The sequence below is a fragment of the Rhinatrema bivittatum genome, chromosome 9 (assembly GCF_901001135.1).
Source record: "Rhinatrema bivittatum chromosome 9, aRhiBiv1.1, whole genome shotgun sequence".
Classification (NCBI taxonomy): Eukaryota; Metazoa; Chordata; class Amphibia; order Gymnophiona; family Rhinatrematidae; genus Rhinatrema; species Rhinatrema bivittatum.
The window spans coordinates 173,765,124-173,786,566 of NC_042623.1; the positions used below are offsets into that span (position 1 = coordinate 173,765,124).

General features: G+C 47.1%; 1 protein-coding gene across 13 annotated transcripts in view; it reads left to right on the forward strand.

Annotated features, from left to right (window-relative positions):
* Positions 1–21,443, forward strand: part of VEPH1 (ventricular zone expressed PH domain containing 1) — a 371,196-nt gene that overhangs the window by 113,903 nt on the left and 235,850 nt on the right. The window lies entirely within an intron of this gene.

A 21,443-nucleotide genomic window follows, 5' to 3' on the forward strand; every position in this document is an offset into this window, starting at 1 on the left:
AACACTGAAACTCTCTAAACGAGACTTCTTAATATCAAGTAATTATTGACAGGATCTGACTTGGTGGCTGGGTGGTGGCTGAAAAGGAGTTATCCAATTAGCAGCGAAAATCAGCACTACCTCATTAAAGTGTCTATTTACTTACCTGTGGCAGGCATTATTTACTGGGGCTCCCATTATCAGAGCCATAACCAGGCAATTTGGCACCTAAGGTCAAGTGAAAAACTGTGCTCTCAAGTATTACACAACACATGACACCACAAGTTGGGAGCTCTGTTAAATGTTTATACAGGAATGCTCATGTCCAGTGCAAGGCTATTAGAGGCCCTAGGAAAATGTTCAACCTTGCACCCCCACCCCGACACACCCTCACACAATTAAAAATGTGTATATATAATAGAGATGTGCAATCGTTTATCACGAATTAGGCAATTACAAAGAAATTGCCTAATTCGTCCTGGTTCGGGGACCCCGAAACCCGAAAAGGATTTTCCCCGAACTTCGGGGAAACTTCGTTTTTCCGGTTTGTGTGGGGAGAGGGGCACTTTTTTTTTTTTTTTAATTAAAAACCACCCCAAACATTAAATATAATAACACCCCCTCCCCCATCCCGATCCCTCCCCCTCCCCAAGACTTACCAACATCCCTGGTGGTCCAGCGGGGTCCCCCTGGGTGCCATTTGACCCTCCGTGGTGTGCCCAGTGTGCTAGTGCCTGCTAGCCATGCTCAAAATGGTGCCGAATAGCCTCTGAACTACTATGTCACAGGGGCTACCGGCGCCATTGGTCAGCCCCTGTCACATGGTAGGAGAACCGACCAATGGCGCCGAAAGCCCCTGTGACATAGTATGGGCAAAGGCTATCGGCGCCATTTTGATTATTGGCAGCCGACGACGACATCGCTCCCAGACCCCCGCCGGACCCCCAGGGATTATTGGCAAGCCTTGGGGGGTCAGGAGGCCCCCCCAAGCTGGCCAAAAAGCTTGCCAATAATCCCTGGGGGTCCAGCGGGGGTCCGGGAGCGATGTCGTCGGCTGCCAATAATCAAAATGGCGCCGATAGCCTTTGCCCATACTATGTCACAGGGGCTTTCGGCGCCATTGGTCGGTTCTCCTACCATGTGACAGGGGCTGACCAATGGCGCCGGTAGCCCCTGTGACATAGTAGTTCAGAGGCTATTCGGCACCATTTTGAGCATGGCTAGCACTAGCACACTGGGCACACCACGGAGGGTCAAATGGCACCTGGGGGGGACCCCGCTGGACCACCAGGGATGTTGGTAAGTCTTGGGGAGGGGGAGGGATCGGGATGGGGGGGGGGTGTATGTAATGTACTAAAATTAATTTAAATGCGTGGGGTGGGGGTTTTTTTTTAGCTTTGTTTTCCCGCGTTGTTTTTTGGCCCGGTTTCGGTTTTCCCCGTTTAGTTTTTTTTTTTTTTTCAAAAAAACTAAACGGGGAAAACCGAACTTTACCATGAAGTATCCGAGTCAAAAAACGACCCGGTAGCAAAACACGAAGCACATCTCTAATATATAACAATAGATTTATATGAAAAAGAGCATTCAAAGCACAGTCTTCTGAGCTAAAAATATCACTTATAATATGTATATGTACACGCACTGCTGTGGTGCCAACCAGAAAACCCTGCAAAAATGCAAGAGATGCTTGGAACCTATATGGTATTAGGCCTACTGTAATACATCTTGTGCATAGGTATGACCCTCAGAGAGCCACGTGAAAAAAGAATTTCTATATAAAAATAGCACTATAATTGCGAGCACTCAAACAGCAACAACCCTACATAAAAAGGTTAATACTACAAATATTACACCAAGTCTAAAATAGTAATACATCTCCTATTAGGCAAACAGAACAAGTCAAACTGCTGTAGATCCCTACTTAGAAACTACACACTAATAGAATAACTCGCTTCAGTCACACATGCAAAACAGATAGTATTGCACTGGAGATGGACCATTGGCCTGGTGCAGGATTGGTACGGCCCTCTGGTTGGACCCAGAGAGCGCCTGCCACAAGGAGGCGGAGCACATGAGGAGACAGAGGCTAGCTAGAGCTTTGCCAATAACAGTCCGGGGGTTTCCGCAGGTTGAGCCCTTGGGTACCCAGACCGCCTGGACTTAGGTGGGCATCAGATGGTCTCCCGGAGAGGTAGCGGAGGGGTGTGCCCACCACGAGCAAGGGTGCGCAGCTGATGCTGAAGGGATGGACCAGACCCGAACTGGAAGCTCCAGAGACCTCAGGGAGGTAACAGTTCAGGAAGGTTCTCCGGGCGAGATAGGCAGTGCCTGCGGGTCTAGTCTGGTGAAGGCCGCGGGTTGAATCCAAGCAGGTTGGTCTGGTAGTCACGGTAGGCCAGAAGAGTATCTGAGTGAAGAGCAAGGGTCAAAGCCAGAGTATCCGTCCAGAAGTGGTCAGCTAAAGCAGGGGTCAATACCAAGGTCAGTCCGAGCGTGTCAAGGCACGCGAGGGTCAGTTCCAGGCAGCAGACGAAGAGAGTGGTCAGGCAGGCCAAGGTCAGTATCAGAGATCAGTCCGAGAAGGTACTACCTGAGTAAGGACACAGGAACACTGGAGACACTGGAACAAGGATCAGATATAAGGAACAGGCAAACTAGTTCACCAAGGTGTCGACCCGATTGCCAAGGCGAGGTCCTGGAGGGGCAGGACCTCGCTTTATATAGGGCTTCTGTGTGATGTCATCAATTCGTATCCGAGTCGGGTTTCCCGCGCTTGGCCCTTTAAAGATCGAGACGTCGGCCGTGCGCATGCATGGGGTGGGGACGAAGTGGCTGAAGACAATGGGAAGACAATGGGAGCTCCACTGCGAGGCCTGCGGCATGGAGGAAGCCGAAGAGAGGGCCGTGGTGAGTGATGGGGTCGGCTGGAGCTGGCAGCAGCGGTGAGACTGGAGCTAGTTGAGGGCAGCGCTAGGTGAACAGGTCCAGTCGCGGTACCCATGCGGCCGGACGAGCAACAGTACCCCCCCCCCCCCCTTCTAGGCCTCCCCAGACTGGGTTTTTCTGGGTGATCTCGGTGGAAGTCCAGGAGCAGATTTTTTGTCAAGAATATGATGAGAGGGCTCCCAAGAGTTCTCTTCTGGGCCAAAGCCCTCCCACAACAGGAGGTACTCCCAGTGGCCTCGACGGCGTCTGACAATCAGGACTTCTTTGACTTGTAAGGTGTTCTTAGGTTCCACTGAATGTTGTGTTGGTGGAGGAGGCCTTTGGGAAGGCCAGGATAAGACCAATGGTTTGTGTAGCGACACGTGAATCGTGTTGTGAATTCCCATGGAAGCTGGAAGTTTTAGCTGGTAGGTGGCTGCTCCTATGCGTCGAAGGACGGGAAATGGACCAATAAATTTGGGAGCTGGCCGTTGGGAAGGCAATCATAGCTGGATGTGCTTAGTACTAAGTCAGACTTTCTGTCCAGGCAGGAACAGAGGTGCAGTCTGACGATGAGCATCTGTGAAGCGTTTGGCCCGGTCAGCTGTTTGGCAGAGCCGCTCCCTTACTTGGTTCCAGAACCATTGTATGGTTTGTGCTGTAGATTGGGCTGCAGGTGAGGGTACACTGAGTGGAATCGGTAGGGGTAGGCGAGGTTGATGGCCAAAGACCACAGCGAAGGGTGAAACCTCTGTGACAGAGGCGATATGGATATCATGGGATAGTTCTGCCCATGGCAGAAGGTCAGCCCAGTTATCTTGCTGGTCGTTGACATATGATCACAGGAAGGTTTTCAAAGAGCGATTAGTCCTCTCAGCCTGGCCATTTGCTTGCAGAACATAGGCTGACGTTAAGTTTAACGTAATATTGAACTTTTTACAGAGACCTCCAATATTTAGAAGCAAATTGAGGGCCATGATTGGAGACGATTTCTTGTGGTAGTCCATGTAAATGAAATAAATAGGTTAAGAAGAGTCAAGCTAGCTCTGGAGCCTATGGGAGTCCGGGTAAGGGAACAAAGTGGGCCATTTTTGAGAAGTGGTCTATGATGACCCAGATTACAGTATTTCCTGGGCCTCTTTTAGGTGTTCCAGGTTTTTATGGTCTGTAAATATCGTGAATCTGTTGCGTCCCTTCAAGCCAGGGACGCCATTCTTGGAGGGCAAGTTTCACTGCTAGGAGTTTGCAGTTCCCTATGGTATAATTTTATTCTGTAGCGGAAAATTTATATGAATAAAAGGAACATGGAACTAGGGTTCCCTTGATGGAGTACTGACTCAAGACCGTTCCTGCTCCAATGGCGGATGCATTGACTTTGACTATGAAGGGGCGGTTGGGATCAGGGTGACGTAAATACAGGCCCGTGCAGAAGGCCTCTTTCAAGGCATGGAATGCTGATTGGGCCTTGGGGCTCCACACACGGAGATCACATCTCTTCTTTGTCATAGAGGTGAGTGGAGCGGCCAGTGTGGAGTAATTGGCGATAAAGTTTCGATAGTAATTTGTGAATCCAAGGAATCTTTGTAGGGCTCGGAGGCCCACTGGATGAGGCCAGTCTCGAATACCCTGGAGTTTGTCGGGATCCATGGTGAATCCATGGCTGGAGATGATGTAGCCCAGGAAAGAGAGACTGGGTTGCTCAAAAATGCACTTCTCCAATCTAGCATAGAGATGGTGGTCTCTGAGACGCTGGAGGACTGTTTGAACGTGGGAACAATGAGACTTCAGATTTTTGGAGAAGATTAATATATCGTCCAGATACACTATGTCGCATGAGTACAAAGGGTCCCGGAAAATCTCGTTTATTAGCCGCTGGAAGACTGCAGGGGTGTTGCAAATCCCGAAGGGCATCACTATGTACTTATAGTGTCCATCTCTTGTGTTGAAGACGTTTTTCCAGATGTATTCCGGTTGAATCCGTACTAGGTTACATGCCTCACATAGATCTAGTTTAGTAAAGATTTGTGCGCTCTGCAGGCAGTCGAACAGTTCACTGATACATGGCAGAGGGTATCTGTCCTTACAGGTTACTGTGTTCAAACCTCTGTAGTCTATGCATGGTCTTAGACTGCCATCCTTTTTCTTTACAAAGAAGAACCTGGCGCCTGCTGGGGAAGTAGAGAGTCTTATGAACCCTTTGGCCAAATTTTCATTGATATATGCTGACATCGCTTGGTTTCTAGGAGTGAAAGAGGATAGGTTCTGCCCTTGGGAGGCATGGTTCCAGATAGGAGTTCTATGGGGCAGTTGAACTTCCAGAGGCAGGATATCTGTGTTTTGTTTGGAGAACACGTCTTTAAATTCCAAGTATGGAGCAGGTAACCCGGGAAGGGTTGTGGAGTTTAGGACTGTCACAGATGGTGACACTTGCTGTAAACAGTGGGTTTGACATCGAGAGCCCCACTGGATGAGTTGCAGGGATTGCCAGTTACTGGAGCCAAGGAAGTCCAAGGACTACGGGGTGTGTTGATCATTTCAAGATCAGGAGCGAGATCTCCTCGTCATGAAGGGTCCCAACAATGAGGCGAAAAGCCAAAGTATGGTGATTGATATGATCAGGGAGTGGTTCACCTTGAATTGAGGCGATACATAGTGGTACCTCCAATGGTTGGACTGGTATCTGAAAGAGTGTGACGATCTCTTCCATAATGAAATTTCCACTCGCCCCAGAGTCCACAAGGGCGGTGGTGGCGAATGAACGTGACTCCCTAAGGAGGGAGATAGGCAGCAACAGTTGAGGGCCAGAAACTGTAGTGCCCAAGCTCAGGACCCCTGCCGGGTTCAGGCTTTGGGGTTTTCCTGGACGCACAGGACAAATCTGGAGAAGGTGTCCGGAACTACCACAATACAAGCAGAGACCAGATTTTCTTCATCAGAGACGTTCCTCTGGAGTCAGGCTGCCGTGGTTGATCTGCATTGGCTCCTTAGGAGGTTGAGGGGCTGCTGGTAAGGCCTTCAACCAGGGACTCGCCGAACGGGGTGACCGTAGGGCAGGAGGTCAAAGGACTCTTACCTCCTGATGCTGTTGTCGAAGGCAGCAGTCAATTCTACCGACCAGGGAGATCAGGTCTTCCAGAGATAGGGGGATCTCGTGGGCGGCTAGTTCATCCTTAAGTGCAGGAGACAGTCCCTCGAGGGAGAGTGCCCGCAGGCAGTCCTCTTGCCAACCCAACTCAGTTGCTAGAGTTCTAAACTCGACTGTATATTCAGCGAGCAAGTGTGAGCCTTGATGGAGGTGGAGTAGGTGGTGGCCAGCGACCTCCTGTCGGCCTGGGTCCATGAAGGTGCATCGGAAGACGGAGGTGAACTGCGGGAGTTGGCGAAGGATTGCATCGGAATGCTCCCAGAGCGGGGAAGCCCATGCCAGGGCATTCCCCTCAAGACGCAAGAGGATGCACGTGATTTTAGTTGCTTCATCGGGGAAAAGCGAGGATTGCAGTGAGAAATGCATATTACATTGATTTATGAAGCCTCGATAGAGGCAATGTTATGGCCCCGGGATCTCCACTTACTTCAAGGCCGGCCCAGGCCTCTAGAATGCTGACGAGGCCTGTCCTGGCCTTGGCTGCGGCGCTCCCTCCTTGAGGGAGACACCAGCGATCTGCCACGTCTGGCCCTGCCCCCTAGGCGCGTGCGCACAGGGGCTCAGAATTTAAAGCAGCCAGCGCAGAAAACCACAGGACTGCCTCTAGATGACATCAAACGCTGCAGGGATACTTAACCCTGCAGCTAGGCTCTTACCTTGCCTTGCAACGAGGTTCACTCTGTTTAGAGTTGCTAGTTGCTGCTTCGGATCCCTGATCTGGTCTTCGGCTTCTGACTTCTGGTTTTCGACTCCGGCTTTTGTCCCTGGACTTCAGATTCTGCTTCTGTCCTTTACTTTGTCTTCAGCTTCTGACTCCTGGCTTCCAACCTTGGCTCGTCCACTGGCTTCAGCTTCCATTCCTTGCTGGACTTCGGCTTCTGGCTTCTCTTCATCTACAGGTATCCGGTTCTTTGCTCCCGTCCCAGCGGCTCGGGTCCTCACGGGGCTTCTCCCGGGGGGACCGCGGTCTTCCAAGGGTGAAGTCTACATCGACCTCCTGGTGCCGGCTGCTTCCCTGGCCTATCTCTTCTACTTCTCGGTCACAGAGGATCTCGCCTAAGGCCCAGCGGTTCGGGTCCTCACGGGCTCCTCCCGGGGGGACTGCGGGCTTCCGAGGGTGAAGCCTTCCAGGGCCATCTCTTCAGTGCCACCTCCAGGCTGCAAGGTCCACTGTGGGTTCCCACAGAGCATCACCATCTGTCTCAGCCGACTCAATGGTCCACGTTCCTAACAGGCAAGGATCCCCATTGAAAAGAGGTGGAGCTGGGCGGGTCAGCGGTGCCCGTGAGTGCAAGGTATGGGCAAGAGCCCCTGGGTTGGACATGGCAGATTCCTCCAATTGAGAATGCAGCTTTTCCATGGAGGAAGCCAACGCTTCCATGATCCATTGTTACTCTCGAACATGAGTGACCAGACCAGGGATGGCCTGCAAGGCAGGAAACGCCACAGAGTCCATGGCCTTGGCAACTTGTTGCGCTGGAGGTGGACCCTTGGCCTGGTGCAGGATTGGTACTGCCCTCTGGTCGGAACAAGAGAGCACCTACCACCAGGAGGCGGAGCACACAAGGAGACAGAGGCTAGCTGGAGCTTCGCCAATAACAGTCCAGGGTTTCTGCAGATTGAGCCCTTGGGTGCCCGGACTGCCTGGATTTAGGTGGGCTTCAGATGGTCTCCCAGAGAAGTAGCGGAGGGGTGTGCCCACCACGAGCAAGGGTGCACGGCTGATGCTGAAGGGATGGACCAGACCCGAACTGGAAGCTCCGGAGACCTCAGGGAGGTAACAGTTCAGGAAGGTTCTCCGGGTGAGACAGGCAGTGTCTCACCCGGAGAACCTAGTCTAGTCTGGTGAAGGCCGCAGGTTGAATCCAAGCAGGTTGGTCTGGTAGTCACGGTAGGCCAGAAGAGAGTGTCTGAGTGAAGCACAAGGGTCAAAGCCAGAGTATCCATCCAGAAGTGGTCAACCAAAGCAGGGGTCAATACCAAGGTCAGTCCGAGCTTAGTCAAGGCAAGCGAGGGTCAGTTCCAGGCAGCAGACAAAGAGTGGTCAGGCAGGCAGTGGTCAGTTCCAGGCAGCAGATGAAGAGAGTAGTCAGGCAGGCCGAGGTCAGTACCAGAGATCAGTCCGAGAAGGTACTACCTGAGTAAGGACACAGGAACACTGGAGATGCTGGAACAAGGAGACGCCTGGAACAAGGATCAGATTCAAGGAACAGGCAAACTAATATACCGAGGTGTCGACCCGAATCCCAAGGCAAGGTCCTGGGGGCAGGACCTTGCTTTATATAGGGTTTCTATGTGATGTCATCAATTCGCTTCAGAGTCGGGTTTCCCGCGCTTGGCCCTTTAAAGATCGAGACATCGGGCGTGTGCACGCCTAGGGGCATGGCCGAAGCGGCTGAAGACGTGGAGCCCCGATGGGAGCTCCGCCTGCGGCGTGGAGGAAGCTGGAGAGGGCCGTGGTGAGCGACAGGGACGGTGGGAGCTGGCAGCAGTGGCGAGACCGGAGCTAGTTGATGGCATCGCGAGGTGAGCAGGCCCGGTCGCGACACCCACGCGGCTGGGACGGGCAACAGATAGATCCTCAAATACAGAATAAAGAGACTGTACAGTATAAACAGAAATGTACAGACAAAAATTACACTGGAAACTGCAACAAGCCAAATTCTGTATGCACTGCAACAATGTAAAAAACAGACATATTACCATTCTTCAAAAAACAAAATTAGTAAAACCATACCAATAAAAAGAATAATTCAAAACAATTAATAAATGGAATAACATTCAATAAACAAACTCATCTTCCAAACATCAATAAAATATTTCAAAACAGGCACGTCAAATAACACCCAATAATTAAAAATTCCCCATTATCCATACCTTGGAACTTTTGATTTCCAGATGCCCTGAAATTATCATGAATTAGCAGGCAGAGAGTACCTGGGGTAGTTGTGCACACACATGCTATCTCTCACTCCCCCACACATAAGCACACATGTTCTCTCTCCCTCACGTCCTCCTTGACTTAACAGATAGCAGCAGTCTCTTTCTTATCCCCTGTGGCCAAGGGAATGACTTCCGGCCACGGGGATGAACCAGCTCTAGCATTGGGCTACTTCCGGCAGGGTGTGCACCTCCTTCTCCAACGAAGCAGCATGGCAAGTGCTGCCTTAGTAAGTGGAAAAGTAGTGCAACCCCGCTGACAATACTGCTGAGTCTGGCGGGGCCGTGCTGCTTTTCCACTTACTAAGGCTGTGCTGCCCATGCTGTCTGTTTCGATAGGGCCGCGCTGCTTTTTCTCTTGCTGAGGACCTCCAGGCACACTGCTCTCGTTGGCACATGGCAGCACTATGGTGCCTATGCCATGGCCATATTGGCCATAGGCGTGCTATTATTAGCAGTGAGACCTATTAACCAACGTGCTTGACATGCACCTTACAAACCAGCAAGGGCTCTTACCCGGCCCGCTGCCTTGCCCTACTCGTGGGAGGCAGAGCTCCGCGCGATCGGCGCTGATCCACCGGGATCAGGAGCGCCATAGCGGGCCGACCACGCTGCCTTCAAGCCCTCCTCTGCCGCCGCTGAACCCAACCTGCGACTGCCTCTGCCGGTGAGCCCGCCCCCCTGAGGTCACCCAAGCGCGACGAAACGGAGATTTAAAAGCTGCCCTAAGGCGCCTTGCGCCGCGCACCGAAGGGGTGCAACCAAAGGGGCCTGCCCCTTAGTGCACCCCTTTGTGCTCCCCTGCCTGCCTTTTATTTCTCTGCGGCCCCCATCAAGCTCATCCAACACTGGACTACCAAAGCTAACAAATCTATATGCAACACCGCCGCCATCCTTTCTTCCTGACTGCTTATTCACTTACTGCCTCCGGAACTGCCCAACTTGCCCATCTTCTGGAAGCCTGACTCTTGACCATCTAGTGCAGTTGTTCTCAACCCTATCCTGGGGACCCCCCAGCCAGTCGGATTTTCATGATATCCACAATGAATATGCATGAGAGAAAATTTGCATGTTATGGAGGCAGTGTATGCAAATTTTCTCTCATGCATATTCATTGTGGATATCATGAAAACCCGACTGGCTGGGGGGGTCCCTAGGACAGGGTTGAGAACCACTGATCTAGTGCCTGCGCAGTAGTATTGTATGTAATTTATCTACTGTTTTTACCTTGTATTTGATCTCAATATCCACTGTACAGCTTAATTTTCCACAACATCTGTACCTCCACCCAGCCATTCATCTGCTCCCCCCACCCCCACGGGGATTCCTTCCTTCCGCGGTTAAACTCTACAGACAACTTCACCCTTCCCCCTTGTCGCACACCCCACATCCCCATAATGACAAGCTACTTAAGCTTCCCAATCCCCTGCATACACTTCCCTTCCCGCAGACCTCCCCTTTCCCCCCCTATCAGTATGCTCCCGTTCATCATAAGTCCCTTCTCCCCATCCTCATCTCCCCAATCACCCAATTCATAGGACTCGCAACCCTCTCCATAATCCTCTTCAACGCTCAATCGTTATCCAAAAAAACCATCATCCTCGATGACCTTTTAACCGATAGTAAGCCAGATGTTTGCGCCATAACAGAAACCTGGCTCAAGACCTCTGACATTGCTCTCCTCAATCAACTCCCTAACCACATCTACGACATCTACAACACCCCCAGACCCAAGAAACGAGGTGGAGGTCTCCTCCTAGCAGTTAAGAAGCATTTAAACCTCAAGCCCATCAACATTGAACCACCCCACAGACTCAAGATAGGGCTCTACAAATCTCAAACTCTATAAATCTGCCTTGTCTATGCCCCCCCCCCCAGCCTTCTAGAGCTAAACCCTTCCCCCCTGATCGAATTCAATGACCACATCAATATTGATCTTCCAGCCATCATTCTAGGAGACTTTAACCTCCACGTCGATGCCTCCCCCCTCTCCTCATCCTGCGAAGCCTTTCTAAACTCACTTGATGCCATTGGTTACAAGCAAATCATCTCCTCCTCCACCCACAAAGCAGGCCACATGCTTGACCTGTTATTCATCAATTCTCTTATCAACTCCCCTAATACCCCCTCATGCACCCCTATCCCCTGGTCTGACCACCCTCATCAAAACCTCCCTCTCCATCAAGTCTCCCATATCGCATCCGCCCGCCATCAACACCATCACCTTCAGAAAATCCTGCCCCAGCGAGGACCTTAGCTCGGCCCTGTCTAAAGCCTTACCCAATCCTGATGATGCAATAAACTCTTGAAATGCCCTCACCCTCAACATTGCGAATAAACTATGCCCCATTACCACACACGATCTTAACTCCTCCACCAAAAACCTAAAACCTTGGTACACAACTGACCTAAAATGCTTGAAAAACAATCTCAGACAAAAGGAAAGAGCTTGGCGTAAAGACCCATCGCCCCATAAGACTTCCTCATTTAAATCAGCACTGTATCAGTACAGAACCTCCACCCTCAATGCCAAACGTGATTTCCATGCCAAAAAAATTCACGACTACATGTACAACCCAAAAGTCCTTTTCTCCTATGTCACTGAACTTACAAAGCCAACCCCTCCAGTCATCCCAGACAAAGAGGCAGGCAGCAAATGCGAAGAATTGGCACTATACTTTCACAACAAAATAGCAAATATCCTTCTCAGATTCATCCCAGACCCTCAACCCCTCTCCCTCGGCCCATGCCCTACTGCTGCATCCCTCAACTCACTCGACCCCACATCCGCCATGGAAATAGCCTCAATCCTTAAAAGATTAGACCAGCCACCCATCCCTCTGGACACGGTCCCCACCAAAGCCCTCCTCACAATACCTGACACCATAGCCAAACCTCTGGCTGACATCATCAATTTGCTCCCTCTCATCTGGCATTGTCCCCTGACTCTCTTAAGCACGCGCAGTCAAACCCCTCCTAAAAAAAAACCATCCTTGAACCCAGAGGACCCAGCCAACTTTCGCCCCATTTCTAACCTCCCATTTATTTCAAAAATTATGGAAAGGATTGTAAACAATCAACTAAAGACTATCTGGAGGAAAACAAGATTCTGCACGATTCCCAATTCGGTTTCCACAAGCACCTTAACACAGAAACCATCCTCCTCTCCCTCACTGATTTCCTTCTCAGAGGCATGGACCAAGGAACCTGCTACATACTAGCCCTCTTGGACATATCCGCTGCCTTTGATACTATAAGCCATAAGCACCTCCTCACCCATCTAGCCCACATAGGCCTCTCAGGCACAGCATTCCACTGGTTCACTTCATATCTCACCAACAGAAAATTCTCAGTTAAAATAGGCAACTCAGAATCCACCCATCATGCTCTCTCCCAGGGAGTCCCCCAAGGCTCTTCCCTCTCCTCCACCCTCTTTAACATATACCCTGACCCCCCGTCTGCCAACACCTATCCTACCTCGGCCTCAAATTCTTTCTCTACGCCGATGATGTGCAAATCATCCTACCCATCCAGGATACCCTGACAAACGCATTGGATCACTGGAAAAATTGTCTTGCTTCCATCAATGCTCTCCTCTCCGACCTTCACCTAGCTCTAAACGCTTCAAAAACTGAACTATTACTCATCTCCCAACAATCACCCCCCAAACCAGTCATCACAAATGAACCCGCCTATGATACTTTCATAATGCAGACTGGTGCACGAAACACTGGTGTTCAGATAGACCAACAACTGAACCTAAAAAAACATATCAATCTGATCCTCAAGGAAGGTTTCTTCAAACTCAATGTAATGAAGAAACTAAAACCCATACTCCATGCCAGTGATTTTCGCACCGTCATCCAGGCCACCCTCACAGCTAAAATGGACTACTGTAACTCCCTCTTCCTTGGCCTCCCCTACTCTATAATAAAACCACTCCAAATGCTGCAGAATGCAGTAGCGAGAACCATCTCAAATGCCCGCAAATATGACCATATTACACCCCTCCTCAAGAACTTGCACTGGCTTCCAATCCCTTCTCGCATCGTATACAAAACCCTAATATTGACCCACAAAGCTATACACACACACAATTCAAACTGGCTCATCGAACCATTCTGCCGCTTACGATCTAACAAATCCACCAGAGCCTCCAGAAATGGAACCCTCCATATACCCTCACTAAAAAAAAAAAGCACACCTTACCTCCACAAGGGAACGAGCCCTATCTATTGCTGGACCCACTCTCTGGAATTCTCTAACCCTAATCTCAGGCTCGAGACTTGCACCTCTAAATTCAGAGCCAATCTGAAAACCTGGCTATTCAAACATGCCTACCAAGAATAATATCACCCTATTCACCTCCATGCAAACATATCTGAACCCTCTCATACAAAAATCACCCTGAAACCTTTGTACAAAGTTCCTTTGTTTACAAATTTTATGCTCAATATGAACTTTTGTGGCTCTTATTTGTTTCTGAGTAGCCTGATTCCTATGTACTTCCTAATCTACGCTCTTCATAGTTCCTATCTCTCCCATCCCCACCACCCTGTTTTATGTAATTTCCAATCTTTGTTTTTGATGTAAACCGATATGATGTCCCTGCTAAAATCGGTATAGAAATTCAAATAAATACATAAATAAATAAATAAGACACCCAAGTCCTCACCCAATCTCAGGAGTTCCTCAGTGGCTGCCTGATTTTACAACCATTAAATCTAGATTTAGCTGCTATTGGGGCAAGGAGGGGAAGAGAGTGGGGAATTGGCATACAGGGTTTTTTTTTTTAAGCTGACCAGAGATTTGTCCTGAAACTCTATATTATCTGCTCCTTTTTGATTAATGAAGTGTTCTGTTCTATCTTATTGATTACATCTCTGAGCCTTTGCATTTTGGTTCTGTGTTATAGGTTGGTTAGCTTCAGTCCACACTTTAAATTTTTCATGGAAATTTTGACAGATTATCTGATAATGGTCTTTTTTTTTTTTTTTTTTTTCTACATTAGGTTGTAGTAAAACCTGACACTGTATCCATGGGGTGTTGAGTTCTTTGCTTGTTATACTAAACATTCTTGCTGTACCTATACTTTGAAATATTTCTCAAAGTAGGTCAGTGTGGTATTTTATGAACCAGTTTCTAGAATAAAGGTATCCAGTGGAGAAACATTTAGCATATATCAGTTTGTTTTAACAGCCTTTGATTTCTCTCCAGTGTTGCATGTTTTTATTCGAGATATGAGTAACTAGATGGCCTTTTCATTGGGCTTAGAAATTTCTCAAGTGAAATGATTTTTTTACATAAAAAGTTTTTTGAGATTTTAGCAGGAGCAATGTTAAGGTTCCTTTATCAGTTTCAAGAGACTCACTATGCTTATCAGACAAAGCTGGACAGGAGACAGCAAATGGAGAAACAAGTATGAAAGACACAACTCCAGACTGCCAGAATTCTGCGCGCTGTTCCGCTCTGTTCAGAAAATTAAAAGGACTGGACTACTCAGTCTTTTCTTTGCTTTCCCTTAAAGGAGAGCTGCTCAGATAATCCTGTGAGTCATGGAAAACAGCAGCATAGTTATGCAATCCCACTGAATACTTTCTGGTTCTCAAAACTTTTAATGTATTGAATTTACTGTTTTTAAAGTATGCCTACACAAGGTGATTTACAGACATTGTGATCAATAAACAGCGTGCAAGCAATGTTATAAAAACAGTTCCTAAACATACAAATCAAAAAGTCACAAAAGAATAAAAATATAGAATCAAAATGCAAAACACAAAAAAAATCCAAATAAAACAACAAATCCTAAATTGAGCAACAAAACACTTTTTTGTAGGCTCCATCCATGTAACAGTACTGGCTGCTGGGTGGCCCCCATGCCAGCAAGGGCTCTTAATGGGCCACACTCAGTCCTCCATGCTTGAAGGCCGCAGGTTGTAGCAAGCCAAGCCCTATAAAACCATCCCTCACTCACTGCTCCCTGCCTCAGCACAGAGTCTCTTAGCTCCTTTCTGTGGTCTCCCTTGCGCTTTATCTTGCCTTGTCCTTGTTCCTGGCTCCTTTGAGGCCTTCCACCAGCCCTCCTGTCTGTTTCCCTAGCTCCTATGGGGCCTCCTAGTGGCCTTTCTGCATGTGCCTTGCTCTTGTTCCTAGTTCCTGCTTGCTTGGCCTCCCAATGGCCTTCTGGTATCTTACTTTGTCTTGCCTTCGCTTTGCCTTGCACCCCTGTTCCATACTTGCCTTGTCTAGTACTCTGTCCGTGCTTTGTTCCAGTTACTGTCTCCTTGTCTGCCTTGTTTCCCACCTTGGTCCGCCCCTAACTCCTCACCTGTCCCAGGTCCTGCTTGCCTGCCATTCCTGGCCTTCGAACTGACATTTTGTTCCTGGCTCAGCCTGACCTTAGACATTGCTTCTGCTTGACCTCTCCAGCCCTGATCATTGCTTGCCTTTGCCACTGCCTTGAGTGCCCTGATAGCAAAGTCCTGCCAGCCATCATAATCTGCGCGCTCATCCTAAATTAGAGGTGACCAGGTAGGCAGAAGACCCTGCCCTGCTCTGCGAGTGAGACCCGCGCTGCTCCTGCCGGGGATTTGCCCTTATCCAGCCTGTACGACCATGACAGCCTGACATAAACAGAACCATTTTATTTAACAATGCTGACTTAATTTATGACTCAGATAAATATAAACCCTCCATTCCAGCAGTGTTTAACTTCCGTTTTGCTAAACACACATCTGGTGGTGGTGGTAGCTAAAGCAAAAGCAATGTGAAGAAGCTTGAAATGTAAAACATAGCTGTTTCTTTGAGCTTAATTGAAATGAGCTATATTATAACATAATTTCTTTATTAAGAAAATGCATTTTTCCTAAGAGGGACTGCATAGTAAAATCAGTTATGTGCTAAGCAGAATGCTCAGTTATTTATTTTATTTTTTTTTACTTATTTCTTACATTTTTATACCACACTAACAGCAAGCTGACCAAGGCGGTTTACAATAATAACATACAATAACAAATACCATCCAATCACAACAAGATTACCCTTTACAGTAAATTGCAAATCATTTGATTGGTTGGAACACAGGACATTAATTCCTTATACATACCTATCTTCACTGATTTTGACTGTTTGGAATGTTGTGTCAAATTATAATCCCCTCACGACAGAGCATTTGTGGTCAGTTTCTGGGTTACAGGCCTTGAACTTTTCCTCCAGGCTGGGCATTAGCTGTTATTAAATGTCCTGGCCCAAGAAAGTTATTACTTAAATACAAAAACTGAAACCGATGCATAATTGTAATTTAATTACATGTTTATTATGTTACTGCCTCAACAATGTCTATGTTGAAACCTCATTTTACTGGAGGTTCTCTGATAATTGGAATGAGGATTACAGTAAGGGTGATTTACTGGAGTAGTTTCCTTGGGAGTCTGGCAATAATGAGGAGGTTAGCAGAACTAGATTAGTGTGTTTGACTGTTTTTGGAGTCCTGAGTATTTTTCTTTCTTCTGGGCTCAACAGCAGTTTTCAGTGGCCCTGGGGTATATGATCCTTTCAGTATGCGGTTTGGAGGTACAGCAGGTAGTGATGAAGACAGGCTGAGTAGAAGAATGGGGGTGAGGCAGGGTGGGACTGATACGTGTGAAATGAGGAAAGTCCTTGATCAGGATTGTGTAATATAGTAGGGGACAGATGGGGGTCAGTGAGGGGATGAAAGGGTGTTTAAGGGAAAAGAAGTTAAAGGTAACCAGGGGCCTATTTATTCAAGCATTTGTAGACAAAGCAGAGAGTGTTAAATTTTATTCTGTTTTTTTACTCGGAGCCAGTGAAGATATAGAATAGGCTTGATATGATCAGTTGCTTTTGCACCTACAAAAATTCATGTGGTAGTGTTTTGTAGGAGCTGGAAGAGCTTCAAGCTGTGTTGAGAGATGTCGTTGTATAGAGATTTGCAGTAATCTGTTAGGCTGATGATTAACACATGGATTGCAGAAGCAAGATGGTGTTTATCAAAGAAATTCCATAATTGGCAAATCTGATACAGATGCATGAAGGAAAACTTTGCTACTTTCAAAATCTGGGGTTCCATTGTGTGATTTTGGTCAAATTGAATGTTTAGACTTCATACTGCTTCCTTAGGATATAAGCTGGTACCTGCTAGTGAGGGAAGCAATTTTTAGGGGGTGACCTTGGCTGCTGAATCAGAGGAGTTCTGATTTAGATGGGTTTAGTTGTATTTACTAAGCCGTTGAGCCACCTCTGTAAGACAGTTATTGAAATTGGTAATGGATGAAGTTTGGCTAGATCCCATTTTGATGCAGTTATATGCCGTCTGCAAATAGGTGGCACTGTATATTGAAGGAGTAGATGAAGTTGCAGATAGGACACATGTAGATTTTGAAAAGTATCAGGGAGAGGATCAAGCTCTGAGGCATGCCACAGATGAGCTGTATAGGGCAGTTTAGTTTATTGTGCCATGTAACTGATTGTGTTCTGTTGGCCCATGTAATCGATTACATTCTGATTCAGATCACTTTAGGGCAGTACCATCAATGCCGATGCCCTTGTGGATGATATCAACATTTGCAACTAGGTAAACACCATGGAAGATGTGGAATATGAGGAGGGCTTTAGGGAAGCTTGAGAAAGGGGCTAGAATTTGGCAGCTAAGATTTAATGCCAAAAAATGCATGGTAATACATTTGGATTGCATAAACCAAAAGGAGCAAAATGGGTAGATAAGGCAATGGCAAAATCCAGAAGAATGCTTTGGTGCCTAGGGAGAGGAATAGCCACCAAGAAAGGAGTTGTGATAGTGCTTCTGTATAAGTCTTTGAGAGTTCATTTGGAGTACTGTGTACAGTTCTGGATATAAACCAGATGGAGATGGTCAAGAGGGAAGCTACTAAAACTTTCAACAGTCTACATAATAAAGCATATGGCAACAGATTTAAAGATCTCAGCATATATATACAAGAGGACAGCAGGGAAAGGGGAAATATGATAGAGAAATTTAAATACCTCCAAGAAATAAATGCACAGAAGGCAGGCCTCTTTCAATAGAAAGGAAACTCTGGAACGAGGAGTCATGGGTTGAGGGTGAAAGAGGTTAGACTCAGGAGTAATCTAAGGAAATATTTCTTTACAGAAAGGGTGGTGGATGCATGGAACAGCTTCCCTATGGAAGTAGTGGGTACAAGGACAGTATCTGAATTTAAGAGAGCATGGAACAAGCATAGTAGATGTCTGACGGGGAGGAAGGGATTATAAAGCTGAGCAGGTGATGTAGATGGAAAATTGGTTGAACTGAGTGGCTTTTATCTGCTGTTATGTTCTATGTTTCTATGAAAGGAATGGGGACAGAGAGGATGTATACTCTTTCCCTTACACTCAACCCTTTATTTCCCTCTCCTGTTACATTGCCTAAGGAAGGGCTTTTAGTAGTCCCATGTGATAAGGTGTCCCCCCTCACCACACTTAGGGCTAGAGTCATTAAGGCTTTTCTCAGATTTTGTGTCTATGGGAAAAACCATTAGTGAATTGGGTATTTAAGTAGATGTTCCCCAGAATGGAATTGGGGAACCCAAGAGCAGGTATGAGTAACAGAAGGAAATACTCCAGAGTAGGTGCAGGTTATAGAAAAACTACTTCTCCCAGATTCGTGTGAGAGAACATAGGCAAATGGAGCTCTGAGGGTAGAATTCCTGCATACAGGGTGGGTGGGTGGGGATTCCCATAAGACATGCCATACTGGGTCAGACTATGGGTCCATCAAGCCCAGTATCCTGTCTACAACAGTTACCAATCCAGGTCACAAATACCTGTCAAGTACCCAATATTAAATATAGAAACATAGAAACATAGAAGTGACGGCAGAAGAACGGCCCATCCAGTCTGCCCAGCAAGCTTTCACACCTAATTGTTTTCATACTTATCTGTTACTCTGACCGCTGAAGTCAGGGCCCTTATTGGTAACTTTTTGGTTCCAGTTCCCTTCCATCCCCACCATTGATGTAGAGAGCAGTGCTGAAGCTGCATCTAAGTGAAGTAACTAGCTAATTGGTTTGGGGTAGTAACCGCCGTAATAAGCAAGCTACTCCCATGCTTGTTTACCCTGCCTGTGCAATTCAATCCTTGTTGGTTGTCTGAATATATATCCTCTTTACATCATCCCCCCCCCCCCCCGCCGTTGAAGCAGCGAACTGCGCTGGATATGTTTTCCAAGTGAAGTATCAGGCTGCAGGTCGTGGGTTCCAGCCGTCTGGAACCCACGACCTGCAGGAGGCGCCTGCATCCAGACCATCTTCCACCTTCAGGGAGTCGCCTAAGTCCCAGCGGCCGTGTCCCTACGGGCTCCTCCTGGGGGGACTTCGGCTTCCAGGGTGAATCTCCAAATGTCCCAGCGGCTGGACTCCTAAGGGCTCCTCCCGGGGGAGTGCCGGTCTCCAGGGTGAAGATTCTTCTATCACCAGGGTCCAACGTCGTCCGTCCTCCCAGTGGGAACAGAGTCCTTGGTCGCATAGGACTCCACCATAGTCCAGTCTCTCAGCTTGCTCCGAGCCTCCGAACCGCCTCCTGGTTGGGACACTTGCTGTGGACCTCTACAGCACTCCATCCTCTGTCCCAACCGGCCCAAGGGTCCACAAACACAACAGATATGGCTAACTAATTTAAGCTTTTTCCTTATCTCTCCTCAAGAGTTTGTGCTTCTGGCTGTCTCCTTCAGGTTCAAATCAGACCGAGGACTTGAATGCCCCCTGCAATACACTGAGTCTGATGCCAAAAGCAATTTAGCTAGAAAGCAGTCCCTTCCCCACAAACACAGGCTTAGGAGGAAGGGTCTGATCTGAATTAATGGCTGACCCTTGAAAGCAGACTAAAGCTCTCACCAGTTTCTATGCTACTAATGCCAGCAAAAAGCAGTGGTATTCCCTATTGATTAATTTCTGTTTATGGACTTCTCCAAGAACGTATCCAAACCTTTTTTTTTAAACCCAACTATACAAGTTGTCTTAACCACATTCTCTGGCAACAAATTCCAGAGCTTAATTGTGCGTTGAGTGTGAGAATTTTCTCCGATTTGTTTTAATGTCCTACTTGCTAAATTCATGGAGTGCTCTCTAGTACTTAAATTATCCGACAGAATAAATAGCCAATTCACATATACCCATTCAAGTCGTTTCATGATTTTGTAGACCTCTATCATATCTCCTCTCAGCCTTCTCTTCCCCAAGCTGAACAGCCCTAACCTCTTTAGCCTTTCCTCATAGGGGAACCGTTCCATGCCCTTTATCATTTTGGTCTCCCTTCTCTGTACGTTCTCCAGTACAACTATATCATTTGAGATGTGGTGACCAGAATTGCACACAGTATTCAAGGTGTGGTCTAACCACTGATTGGCATTATGACATTCTCCATTTGCCATTCCCTTCCTAATAATTCCTAACATTGTGTTTTCTTTTTTGACCACTACAGCATACCGAGCAAACAATTTCAATTTAATATCAACTATGACCAGATCTTTCTTCTGGGTGGTAACTCTTAAAATGGAACCTAATATCGTACAGCTACAAATTGGGTTATTTTTCTCTATATGTATCACCTTGCAGTTGTCCATATTATATTTCATCTATTATATGGATGTCCAATCGTCATGTCTCGCATGGTCCTCCTGCAATTTATCACAATCCGCTTTTGATTAACATATTCTGAATAATTTTGTGTCATCTGTAGATTTGATCACCTCACTCATCGTACCTCTTTCCAGATCATTTATAAATAAATTTAAAAGCACCAGTCCAAGTACAGATCCCTGAGGCACTCCACTGTTTACCTTATTTATTTATTTGTGTGTGCGAAGTTTGGTACAAGCCTTCACACCGGTTTACAAATATAACAACTTCTTACATTAAAGGTCTTAACAATTAATATTATATATTAACAGATACACTTTGTTAACATTTATCTCTACTAACGGTAGCATGGTAACATTTAACTTTACTAACAGGCATGGTAAGTAGTAGTTAATGTTAAGCATTGTTAATGTTTTACTTGTCTGAATTTTAGGTGAAAATGGTTTCATATCTTGACGTGCATAGTTGGGAGGAAAGGGAGGGATTTGGGAGGGGTATAATGAAGTTTGAAGATGGAGGGAAGGAGGGAAATGTGGATCAGTGGGTCTGGAAGGGGTGTGGTTCAGTATTTGGGTGTGGGGGAGGTTGGACTTCATGAATCAGTTCTTGCGATTGTTTGTGAGGAATTTATTAACCAATGCCGTCTTTGTAAGTTAGTTGAAATAACCATGTTTTGAGTTGTTTTTTTGAATAGTTTAGTGTCATTTTGTAACCTTAGGTTTTCAGGTAATGAGTTCCATAGGCGAGATCCAGTTATTAAAGCTGGTCTTTCTCTAACTGTTGTGAGGCTAGCAGTTTTGACTGGGATGGTAAGCAGAGCC